Source organism: Triticum dicoccoides, chromosome 6B, assembly GCF_002162155.2.
Source record: "Triticum dicoccoides isolate Atlit2015 ecotype Zavitan chromosome 6B, WEW_v2.0, whole genome shotgun sequence".
Lineage (NCBI taxonomy): Eukaryota > Viridiplantae > Streptophyta > Magnoliopsida > Poales > Poaceae > Triticum > Triticum dicoccoides.
In genome coordinates this window covers 540,142,494-540,154,852 of record NC_041391.1, presented here as the reverse complement: position 1 = coordinate 540,154,852, position 12,359 = coordinate 540,142,494, and positions in this window count along the sequence as shown.

Genomic DNA, 12,359 nt, shown 5'->3' with positions numbered 1-12,359 from the left:
GCACCGCTCGGTGTGTTGAACCTCGAACATCGTCTGTGGATGTTGCGAACATCTGACATACACGTTTTGATGACTACGTGATAGTCCAGTAATGTTAAACGGTTTAGAATTGAGGCACCGAAGACGATTTTTGAAACGTCGTGGAACATATGAGATGTTCCAAGGGCTGAAATTAGGATTTCAGGCTCGTGCCCACGTCAAGAGGTATGAGACCTCCGACGAGTTTCTTAGCCTACAAACTAAGGGAGAAAATCTCAATCATTTAGCATGTGCTCAGATTGTCTGAGTACTACAAACACTTGAATCGAGTGGGAGTTAATCTTCCAGATGAGATAGTGATGTTTCTCCAAAGTCACTGCCACCAAGCTACAAGAGCTTCGTGATGAACTGTAACATGTCAGGGATAGATATGATGATCCTTGAGCTATTCGCGATGTTTGACACCGCGAAAGTAGAAATCAAGAAGGAGCATCAATTGTTGATGGTTAGTGAAACCACTAGTTTCATGAAGGGCAAGGGCAAGAAGGGATACTTCATGAAATGGCAAATCAGTTCCTGCTCTAGTGAAGAAACCCAAGATTGAAACCAAACCCGAGACTAAGTGCTTCTGTAATGAGGGGAACAGTCACTAAAGCAGAATTACCCTAGATACTTGGTAGATGAGAAGACTGGCAAGGTCGACAGAAGTATATTGGATATACATTATATTAATGTGCACTTTACTAGTACTCCTAGTAGCACCATGGTAATAGATACCAGTTTAGTTGCTAAGTGTTAGTAACTCGAAATAAAAGGCTACAGAATAAACGGAGACTAGCTAAAGGCGAGGTGACGATATGTGTTGGAAGTATTTCCAAGGTTGATGTGATCAAACATCGCATGCTCCCTCTACCATCGGGATCGGTGTTAAACCTAAATAATTGTTATTTAGTGTTTGCCTTGAGCATAGACATGATTGGAATATGTCTATCGCAATACGGTTATTCATTTAAGGAGAATAATGGTTACTCTGTTTATTTGAATAATACCTTCAATGGCCTTGCACCTAAAATGAATGGTTTATTGAATCTCGATCGTAGTGATACACATGTTCATGCCAAAAGATATAAGATAGTAATGATAGTACCACCTGCTTGTGGCACTGCCATTTGAGTCATATTGGTATAAAACGCATGAAGAAGCTCCATGTTGATGGATCTTTGGACTCACTCGTTTTTGAAAAGTTTGAGACATGCGAACCATGTCTATTGGTATGTGCGCATGATGAAACTCCATGCAGATGGATCGTTTGGACTCACTTGATTCTAAATCACTTGAGACATGAAAATCATACCACATGGGCAAGATGACTGAAAAGCCTCATTTTCAGTAAGATGGAACAAGAGAGCAACTTGTTGGAAGTTATACATTTTGATGTGTGCTGTCCGATGAGTGCCGAGGCACGCAGTGGATATTGTTATGTTCTTACTTCACAGATGATTTGAGTAGATGCTGAGTATATTTACTTGATGAAACACAAGTCTGAATTATTCAAAGGTTCAAGTAATTTCAGAGTGAAGTTGAAGATCATCGTGACAAGAGGATAAAATGTCTATGATATGATCATATAGATGAATATCTGAGTTACGAGTTTGGTACACAATTAAGACCTTGTGGAAATGGTTTCAAAACTAATATCGCCTGGAACACCATAGTGTGATGGTGTGTCCGAACATCATAGCTGCACCCTATTAGATATTGTGCATACCATGATGTCTCTTATCGAATTACCACTATCGTTATGGGTTAGGCATTAGAGACAACCGCATTCACTTCAAATAGGGCACCACGTAATTCCGTTGAGATGACAGCGTATGAACTATGGTTTAGAGAAACCTAAGCTGTCGTTTCTTGAAAGTTTGGGGCTGCGACGCTTATGTGAAAAAAAAAGTTTCATCCTGATAAGCTCGAACCCAAAGCGGATAAATACATCTTCATAGGACACCCAAAACAGTTGGATATACCTCCTAATTCAGACCCGGAAACAAAATTGATTATTTCTAGAAGCGGGTCCTTTCTCGAGGAAAAGTTTCTCTCGAAAGAATTGAGTGGGAGGATGGTGGAGACTTGATGAGATTATTGAACCATCACTTCAACCAGTGTGTAGTAGGGCACAGGAAGTTGTTCCTGTGGCACCTACACCAATAGAAGTGGAAGCTGATGATAGTGATCATGAAACTTCGGATCAAGTCACTACCAAACCTCGTAGGACGACAAGGACGCGTACTGCTTCAGAGTGGTACGGTAATCCTGTCTTGGAGGTCATGCTGCTAGACAACAATGAACCTACGAGCTATGGAGAAGCGATGGTGGGCCCGGATTCCGACAAATGGCTCGAGGCCATAAAATCCGAGAGAGGATCCATGTATGAAAACAAAGTGTAGACTTTGGAAGAACTACTTGATGGTCGTAAGGCTGTTGGGTACAAATGGATTTTAAAAGGAAGACAAACAATGATGGTAAGTATCACCATTAAGAAAGCTCGACTTGTCGTTAAGATGTTTTATGACAAGTTCAAGGAGTTGACTACGATGAGACTTTCTCACTCGTAGCGATGCTAAGAGTCTGTTGGAATTATATTAGCAATTACTGCATGATTTATGAAATCTTGCAGACAGGATGTCAAAACATTGTTTCCTCGACGATATTCTTGAGGAAAGGTTGTATGTGATACAACCAGAAGGTTTTGTCAATCCTAAAAGATGCTGACAAGTATGCAAAGCTCCAGCAATCCTTCTAAGGACTGGAGTAAGCATCTCGGAGTTGGAATATACGCTTTGATGAGATGATCAAAGATTTTGGGTTTATACAATGTTTATGAGAAACTTGTATTTCCAAAGAAATGAGTGGGAGCACTATAGAATTTCTGATGAGTATATGTTGTTAACATATTGTTGATCAGAAATGCTGTAGAATTTCTGGAAAGCATATAGGGTTATTTGAAAAATGTTTTTCAATGGAAAACCTGGATTAAGCTACTTGAACATTGAGCATCAAGATCTATAAGGATAGATAAAAAATGCTTAATAGTACTTTCAAATGAATACACACCGTGACAAGGTTTTGAAGGAGTTCAAAATAGATCGGCAAAGAAGGAGTTCTTGGCTGTGTTATAAGGTGTGAGTATTGAGTAAGACTCAAGACCTGACCATGGCAGAAGAGAGAGAAAGGACGAAGGTCATCCCCTATGCTTTAGACGTAGGCTCCACAGTATGCTATGCTGTTTACCACACCTAAAGTGTGCCTTACCATGAGTCAGTCAAGGGGTACAAGTGTGATCTAGGAATGGATCACAAGACAACGGTCAAACTTATTCTTAGTAACTAGTGGACTAAGGAATTTTCTCGATTATGGAGGTGGTAAAAGAGTTCGTCGTAAAGGGTTACGCCGATGCAAACTTTGACACTAATCCGGACTATTCTAAGTAGTAAACCGGATTCGTATAGTAGAACAGTTATTTGAAATAGCTCCAAATAGAGCATGGTAGCTGCATCTAGGAGATGACATAGAGGTTTGTAAAGCACAAACGGATCTGAAAGATTCAGACCCGTTGACTAATAACCTCTCTCACAAGCGAGATATGATCAAACCCAATGGGTGTTGGACTCGTTACAATCACATAGTGATGTGAACTAGATTATTGACTCTAGTGCAAGTGGGAGACTGTTGGAAATATGCCCTAGAGGCAATAATAAAATGGTTATTATTGTATTTCCTTGTTCATGATAATTGTCTATTGTTCATGCTATAATTGTATTAACCGGAAACCGCAATACATGTGTGAATACATAGACCACAACATGTCCCTAGTGAGCCTCTAGTTGACTAGCTCGTTGATCAACAGATGGTCATGGTTTCCTGACCATGGACATTGGATGCCATTGATAACGGGATCACATCATTAGGAGAATGATGTGATGGACAAGACCCAACCCTAAGCATAGCACAAGATCGTGTAGTTCGTTTGCTAAAGTTTTTCTAATGTCAAGTATCATTTCCTTAGACCATGAGATTGTGTAACTCCCGGATACCGTAGGAGTGCTTTGGGTGTACCAAACGTCACAACGTAACTGGGTGGCTATAAAGGTGCACTACAGGTATCTCCGAAAGTGTCTGTTGGGTTGGCACGAATCGAGACTGGGATTTGTCACTCCGTATGACGGAGAGGTATCTCTGGGCCCACTCGGTAATGCATCATCATAATGAGCTCAATGTGACTAAGTAGTTAGTCACGTGATCATGCATTACGGAACGAGTAAAGTGACTTGCCGGTAACGAGATTGAACAAGGTATTGGGATACCGACGATCGAATCTCGGGCAAGTAACATACCGATTGACAAAGGGAATTGCATACGGGATTGCTTGAATCCCCGACATCGTGGTTCATCCGATGAGATCATCGTGGAACATGTGGGAGTTAGCATGTGTATCCAGTTACCGCTGTTGGTTATTGGCCGGAGAGGTGTCTTGGTCATGTCTGCATGGGTCCCGAACCCGTAGGGTCTACACACTTAAGGTTCGGTGATGCTAGAGTTGTTATGGGAAATAGTATGTGGTTACCGAAGGTTGTTCGGAGTCCCGGATGAGATCCTGGACATGACGAGGAGCTCCGGAATGGTCTGGAGGTGAAGATCAGTATATTGGACGAAGGGTATTGGAGTCCGAAATTGTTTCGGGAGTACCAGGTGATGACCAGCGTGTCCGAAAGGGGTTTCGGAGGCCCCGACAAGTGTTGGGGGGCCTTATGGGCCAAGGGGAGGGGGCACATTAGCCCACTAAGGGGCTGAGCGCCCCTCCCACGCCATCTTAGGTAACCAGGAGAGGTGGGGGCGCCACCCCTAGGGCAGCCGCCCCTCCCGACTTGGGGGGCAAGTTTCCTAGGGGGTGGGGGCGCCCAAACCCATCTAGGGTTTCCCCTGTGGCCGCCGCCCCTCCCCTATGGAACCCTAGGGCGCCTCTCCTCCTCCCTTCCCCCTATATATATTGAGGGAGAGAGAGGGCAGCCGCACCCTTCCCCTGGCGCAACCCTCTCCTCCTCCAACACCTCCTCCTCCTCCATAGTGCTTGGCGAAGCCCTGTCGGAGAACCACGAGCTCCACCACGACCACGCCGTCGTGCTGCCGGAGCTTTCCCTCAACTTCTCCTCTCCCCTTGCTAGATCAAGAAGGAGGAGATGTCCCTGGGTTGTACTTGTGTTGAATATGGAGGCGCCGTCCGTTGTGCGCTAGATCGGATCTTCCGCGATTTGAATCGCCGCGAGTACGACTCCATCAACTGCGTTCTTGTAACGCTTCCGCTTAGCAATCTTCAAAGGTATGAAGATGCTCATCCTCTCCCTCTCTTGTTGCTAGAATCTCCATAGATTGATCTTGGTGTTGTGTAGAAAATTTTGAATTTCTGTTACGTTCCCCAACACCATCTCGGTCAAGAGAAACCAAAATCCATGGCAGCCTTCACGACACTCATGACCAGCTTTTGTGCTGGCGAGGACAGCTGGCTGGCTCATAGCAACATCACACCAAAAAACTCCAACGAGTCAGACGTGAGAGATATCAATGGGAAGCCACGACGCAATAGAAACAAGCGTCAAAACATTGGCGACAACACCGAAGACACGGCAGTTAACGCCGGATTCAGAGGCTTTAAATCCGGACAGCGGAAAAAGTCATTCAAAGAAACAACCCGGGCTCGTCCAGTCTGGACCGCATACTCGATCGCTCACATCAAATACACGACACCCCTGATAAACCAACCAACCACACCAACAGAGAATGCTAGGTGTTTCAACAGGCCGGCAAGTTGAATGCCGAAAACAAGGAAAAGGGGCTGCATAGCGATAACGACGAGGAGCCCCGGCCGCCGAACACAGGAGGACAGAAGAAATTCCTTCCCCGGGTAAAAACGATGAATATGATATACGCAACCCATATTCCCAAGCGGGAACGGAAGTGTGCACTACGGGACGACTACGTGATGGAGCCAGTCGCCCCAAAGTTCAACCCATGGTCCTCTTGTCTGATCACTTTCGATCGTCGGGACCATCCTACCAGTATACGTCATGGCGGTTCTGCTGCATTGGTCCTTGACCCAATCATTGACGGATTCCACCTCACATGAGTCCTTATGGACGGTGGCAGCAGCCTGAACCTACTTTATCAGGATACAGTGCGCAAAATGGGCATCGATCCCTCAAGGATCAATCCCACCAAAACCACCTTTAAAGGTGTGATACCAGGTGTAGAGGCCTGTTGCACGGGCTCAATTACACTGGAAGTGGTCTTCGGATCTCCGGACAACTTACAAAGCGAAGACTTAATCTTCGACATCGTCCCCTTCCGAAGTGGCTATCATGCACTGCTCGGACAAACCGCATTCGCTAGGTTCAACACGGTACCGCATTACGCATACCTCAAGCTCAAAATGCCAGGACCTCGCGGGGTTATAACAGTTAATGGAAACACAGAGCGCTTGCTCCGTACGGAGGAGCACACTGCGGCCCTCGCGACAGAAGTACAAAAAAGCCTTTTTAGGCAAACAACCAATTCGGCGCTGAAAAACCTGGACACCGTCAAGCGAGTCCGGAGTACCTCGCAATAGGATCATCCGGCACGTCCAGAGCTCGACTAGCAATTCGGCCTCCATCCTAGTCCCAGCCAAGCAGCGAAATTCGTGCCGCACGTACATAATTACGCACTTAAAATACCATGGGCATGGGCGGAGGCACGACTATGATATGGTCCACAGTGCGGCTCAATCGCCATGGAACCCATATACCTTCATCATTTCCTTTCCTTTCAAGATCGTACTTCCGGGAAGCCTTCTCAGATAGCCTGATTATCGGACGCATCACAGGAAGGAAGAACTAAGGAGGCAAGAGGCTTTGACGTACATGGGAATACCCAGGTGGTCTCTGATAACGATCACTATATCTGTTTTATATACCCACACGCAGCATGTCCTTGGTTAGGACATGTCAAATAGTCCTATTCTTGCTTATCGCATTACTTGTATACATACGCTTTGACGTATTATCTAAATAACAATGGAAAAACATACAGCGTCAGCTTGTTATTATACCTTCTTTATCTCTTTTCCTTGATTGTTTATATACCATAAATTGCACGTGTACAATTTGGTACATTCAGTTCGCCAGGGGCTTTAGTGTACCCCATAACACGACAAGAAAAGTACGAACACTTTCGACAGTGCGGCACCCCGAACTTATAGCGTAATATGCATCAGCTCTGAATCATGTCTTGGGTCAATAGTTGGGTTTTCCCAGCTCCTATGCTTTGGTACCTTACGTTCCGCTATATCGGCTAAGGTAGCGCTAGGAGAACTATTGCGATTGTGTCCCGGTTCTTCCGGACGAGCACCACTGTAGAGAAAGCCGAAAACTGACTGTCATGATGCGGTGAGAGTTGGCCGCTGTTCGAGAGGTCTCAAATCCTTAAAGATTTTTTCCGCTTCGGGCGAGGAATCGGCCTTGTCTTATTTAGGCGTGTATAGCGCCCCAAGTTCGGCCTTCCAAATACTAGGGGCTTCGCCAAAATTTAAAATTATAGACTTCTATGGCTAAGTGAGAGTGATAAAGCCGTATAGTCCGATTGCCTTGTTCATTGTGCTAAACACCTCCTTATTGGACCAAAAATTTGGATAAAGAGTGTTTAGATTTATCCCGAACACCCCAGTACTAGTTACATGGGGGCAGAAGCCGACGACTGGCCAACTTTCAGATTTTTATAAACGGCCGCACAGAAGGTAATATTTTTAATCAACAAAGCGTCACACAACGCATATGAACTCGTTTTTCATATTACAAGATGACATGAGTACATTCACTCAAACATTACATCCTTAGCACACTCATCTGCCACAAGGCGGGCGCCTTTCATTACACCCTCATAGTACTTCTCGGGATAGCGGTGCACCTTGCCCTCCGGTGGCCCCTCCGTCACCAGCTTCTCGGCATCCATCTTCGCCCAGTGCACTTTCGCGTGGGCGAAGGCACGACGCGCACCTTCAATGCAGACTGACCGCTTTATGGCTTCAAGCCTTAGGCAGGCATGCACAAGCCGCTTCACAAAGCCAAAGTAGCTGGTGAGCAGGGGCTCGGCAGGCCACATCCGGACTATGAGGTCCTTCATGGCCAGTTCGGCTGCCTTGTGCAGTTCGACCATTTGCTTCAGCTGGTCACTCAAGGGCATCAGCTGTTCGGCTCCAATATACTGGGACCAGAACAACTTCTCCATCGAGCTCCCTTCTTCAGCCCGGTAGAACTCTACGGCATCAGATGCGCTACCTGACAGATCTGCGAATGCTCCCGGAGAGCTCCAAATTCGGGTAAGTAATAAGAAAGCTTCCTTCACATGCTGGTTTTGCATAATGAATGCCTTACCCGCCGCTATCTTCTTTGCCGCCTGGATCTCCTGGAGGGCCTTTTGGGATTTGGCCTTGGCGTCTTGTGCGCTCTGGAGGGCCTTCGCAAGCTTGGACTCTTGCGTCTTGGAGTCGCGCTCCAAGGACTCGTATTTTTTGACGAAGTCCTGGAGCTCTTGCTGGACCTCATTTACCCGAGCCTCATGCTTCTCGCGCTCGGTGCGCTCCTTGGCCGCCTTGTCTTCGGCCTCGGACAGCGCTTTCTTAAGGGCCGCCACTTCGGTCGTGGCCCCTATTAAAATTCATGATGCTTCTATTAGCACCAAATATTTCCCTTTATATAACACACGAATGGGGTATCACTTACCTTTGTTCTCCTCAAGATGCCTCTTCACGAGGCCGAGCTCTTCTTCGGCCCGCCCCAGGTCCAGCTTCAGTCTGGAGACCTCCACAGTGCGGGCGGCAGCGGCCAGCAATGAGGCCTGCTTATTCACATAGACATTTTCTGTTAGACTCCTGCGGATAAAAAATGACCCTCCGCCTGGCTTTTATTTCCGAACACCAAACAGAGTATCAGGGGCTACTGTCTATAAGGTGATATTTTCTTACACTTTTGTTACGTACCTCAAAGCCTGTTAGGAGGCTAGCGCAGGCTTCGGTTAGTCCACTTTTGGCGGACTTAACCTTCTCAATCACTGCACCCATGATGGTGCGGTGCTCTTCGTCAATGGAAGCGCCACGAATCGCTTCCAGCAAATTGTCCGATGCATGTGGTTGGACAGAGGTCATCACAACAGGCGGCTCACCCTTCGTAGTGAGGGGTTGCCTACCTGAATCCGAAACCATTGGAGGTTCCGGCGCAGCATCCTGCTGGGGGTCGGACTTGCTGCAGCCCCCGTTGTCAAGATCCATGGGGGTATTTCCCCCCATGAGCCTGGCGTCTGGGATTTCGCCTCGGGGCATCTCTAGGACCGTCTCCCCCTGCTTCGATATCCTCTGGGACAACGCTTCGGTGTCGTCCGCGGGCCGGGGGGAGGTAGCCATCGGGAGCGAATCGCTATTCATCTCCGACAGACCCAAAGACCCATCCGAGGAGGATACGTCGATACGGGCTTTGGACGGACTACATTACCACATTTGACGTAATAAGAAGCAATAAAGCAAAACATACTAGAAGCATCAGTGTCCAGATACTTACGACTTTGCTCATGGCTTGTTCCTGGGCAGCCACTCCTCGTCGCTGTAGGCGGCTGTTGTGGATTGGTCCGGAGGGAGGGTTCTTCCCTTCTTGGACCCTTCGGCCTCCCCAGATGGGGCGGCCTTTCTTTTCTTTTCCTCCCTGGTCGGGGGAGGAATTTCCTCTTCCTCCTCCTCGTCTTTGTTGGAGGAGTGCGCCTCAGCGTCTTCGGATGATGCGTCCGGTGTAGCCTTGCGCCGGAGACCTTTCCTGGTCCCCGTGGACTTCTTCTTGGCCTTCTTCTCCGGCACCTTGTAAGGCGCCGGAACCAACATCTCCGTCAGGAGCGCAGTTGTTGGATCTTCATGTAGCGGAGCCGGACAATCGATCTGCTCCGCCGTCACCACATAGTCCTATTTAAATCAGCGTGGTGGCTTAAAATCCTCCCACAAATATACTGGGAAAGGCACATCTTGTGATATGTAGAGAGCTTACCGGATTGTAGGGGCGCTTTGCGCTGAGTCCGCGGTCCTCGGAAGTGGGAGGAGGTACTTCGGCGGCTTTGAACATCACCTTCTAGACGTATTTGTGTGTCGTGTTGAAGAGCTCTCGCAGCGTCTGGTGTTCAGCCGAATCGAACTCCCACATATTGAACGCCCGTCTTTGACATGGGAGGATCTGGCGGAAGAGCATGACCTGGACCATGTTGACAAGCTTGATCTTTCTGTCTATCATATTTTTGATGCAGTTCTGGAGTTCGGTCAGCTCCGCAGGTACACCCTAGGCCAAGCCCTTCTTTTCCCTGGAGGTGAGCCGCATGGGGATGCCGGATCGAAATTCGGGGGTCGCTGCCCAGTTGGCGTCGCGCGACTCGGTGATGTAGAACCACCCCGATTGCCACCCCTTCACGGTCTCCACGTAGGAGCCTTCAAGCCAGGTAATGTTGGGCATCTTGCCCACCATGGCGCCTCTGCACTCCGCTTGCTGGCCGCCCACTATCTTCGGCTTCACGTTGAAGATCTTTAGCCACAGGCCGAAGTGGGGCTTGATGCGGAGGAAGGCCTCGCACACAACGATAAACGCCAAGATGTTGAGGACAAAATTTGGGGCCAGATCATGAAAATCTAACCCATAGTAAAACATGAGCCCGCGGACGAATGGGTGTAGTGGAAATCCCAGTCCGCGAATGAAATGAGAGAGGAAAACTACTCTTTCCCGGGATTTCGGAGTGGGGATGATCTGCCCCTCCGCCAGAAGCCTGTGCGCGATGTTTGCAGCCAGGTATCCAGCCTCGCGAAGCTTCGTAATGTCCTCCTCCATAATAGAGGAGGTGTCGGTGTCAAAACCGACAGATCTCGGGTAGGGGGTCCCGAACTGTGCGTCTAAGGCTAATGGTAACAGGAGGTTGGGGACATGATGTTTACCCAGGTTCGGGCCCTCTCGATGGAGGTAATACCCTACTTCCTGCTTGATTGATCTTGATGATATGAGTATTACAAGAGTTGATCTACCACGAGATCGTAGAGGCCAAAACCTAGAAGGTAGCCTATGATTATGATTGTTCTTGTCCCATGGACTAAACCCTGCGGTTTATATAGACACCGGAGGGGGCTAGGGTTACACAGAATCGGCTACAGAGAAGGAGATCTATACATCCGAATCGCTAAGCTTGGCTTCCACGCAAAGGAGAGTCCCATCCGGATACGCGACGAAGTCTTCAATCTTGTATCTTCATAGTCCAACAGTCCGGCCAAAGGATATAGTCCGGCTGTCCGGATACCCCCTAATCCATGACTCCCTCAGTAGCCCCCGAACCAGGCTTCAATGACGATGAGTCCGGCGCGCAGATTGTCTTCGGCATTGCAAGGCGGGTTCCATCTCCGAATACTCCAAGATAAACTTCGAACACATGAATCGTGTCCGGCTCTGCAAAACAAATTTCACATACCACTGTAGAGAGAACAATATTCCACAAATCTAATCTGCTGACAACTTTTTTGTGGCGTGGCATCACGCCATGGCCTGGTCATTATTCGAACCATTTTTCACAACCAGCTACCGCACATATTGCGAGGCGGTTTCCTTGGCACGTCTTGTCGAAGCAGAGATCGTGTCCCCTTATTGCGGGATTCTCATCAATACGGGTATGGATGACCCATCCGCGCCATCAATCATGGCGCTTGGAAAACAAGTGAGTTTTACCAGGCAAGTGGGGAGGCGCACGGTTCTTGCTGCCTTTATAAAGAGATAAGAACCCCTCTTTCTCACCCACGCCTTCTTCTCATACTTTCCCTTTCGCTCGAGCTCTAGCACCCAAGCGCTCGTCTTCTCCACCCAAAGAGGTCTTCCGGAAATGTCCGCATCCGGAGCAGGAGGCAAATGGATGGCCTCTATTGTCGAGGAGAAGGATATCAAAAAGCTTCGGGAGGCCGGGTACCTGGCCAAGAAAATCGGCCACCGTCTTCCGACGGCGGGACAGATCGTCCCCACTCCAGAACCCCACGAGAGGGTTGTATTCCTCCCCCTTTCTGTCCGTGGGCTAGGGTTTCCCCTTCACCCATTCGTTTGCGGCATCATGTATTATTATGGGATCGATTTTCACGATCTGTCCCCCAATTCTTTCCTCAATATCTCGACGTTTATCATAATGTGCGAGGCCTTTCTCCACATCTCACCACACTTCGGCTTACGGCTGAAGATTTTCAATGTAAAGCCCAAAGTAGTAAACGGCGAACATGTCGAGTGCGGAGGCGCCATGGTGAG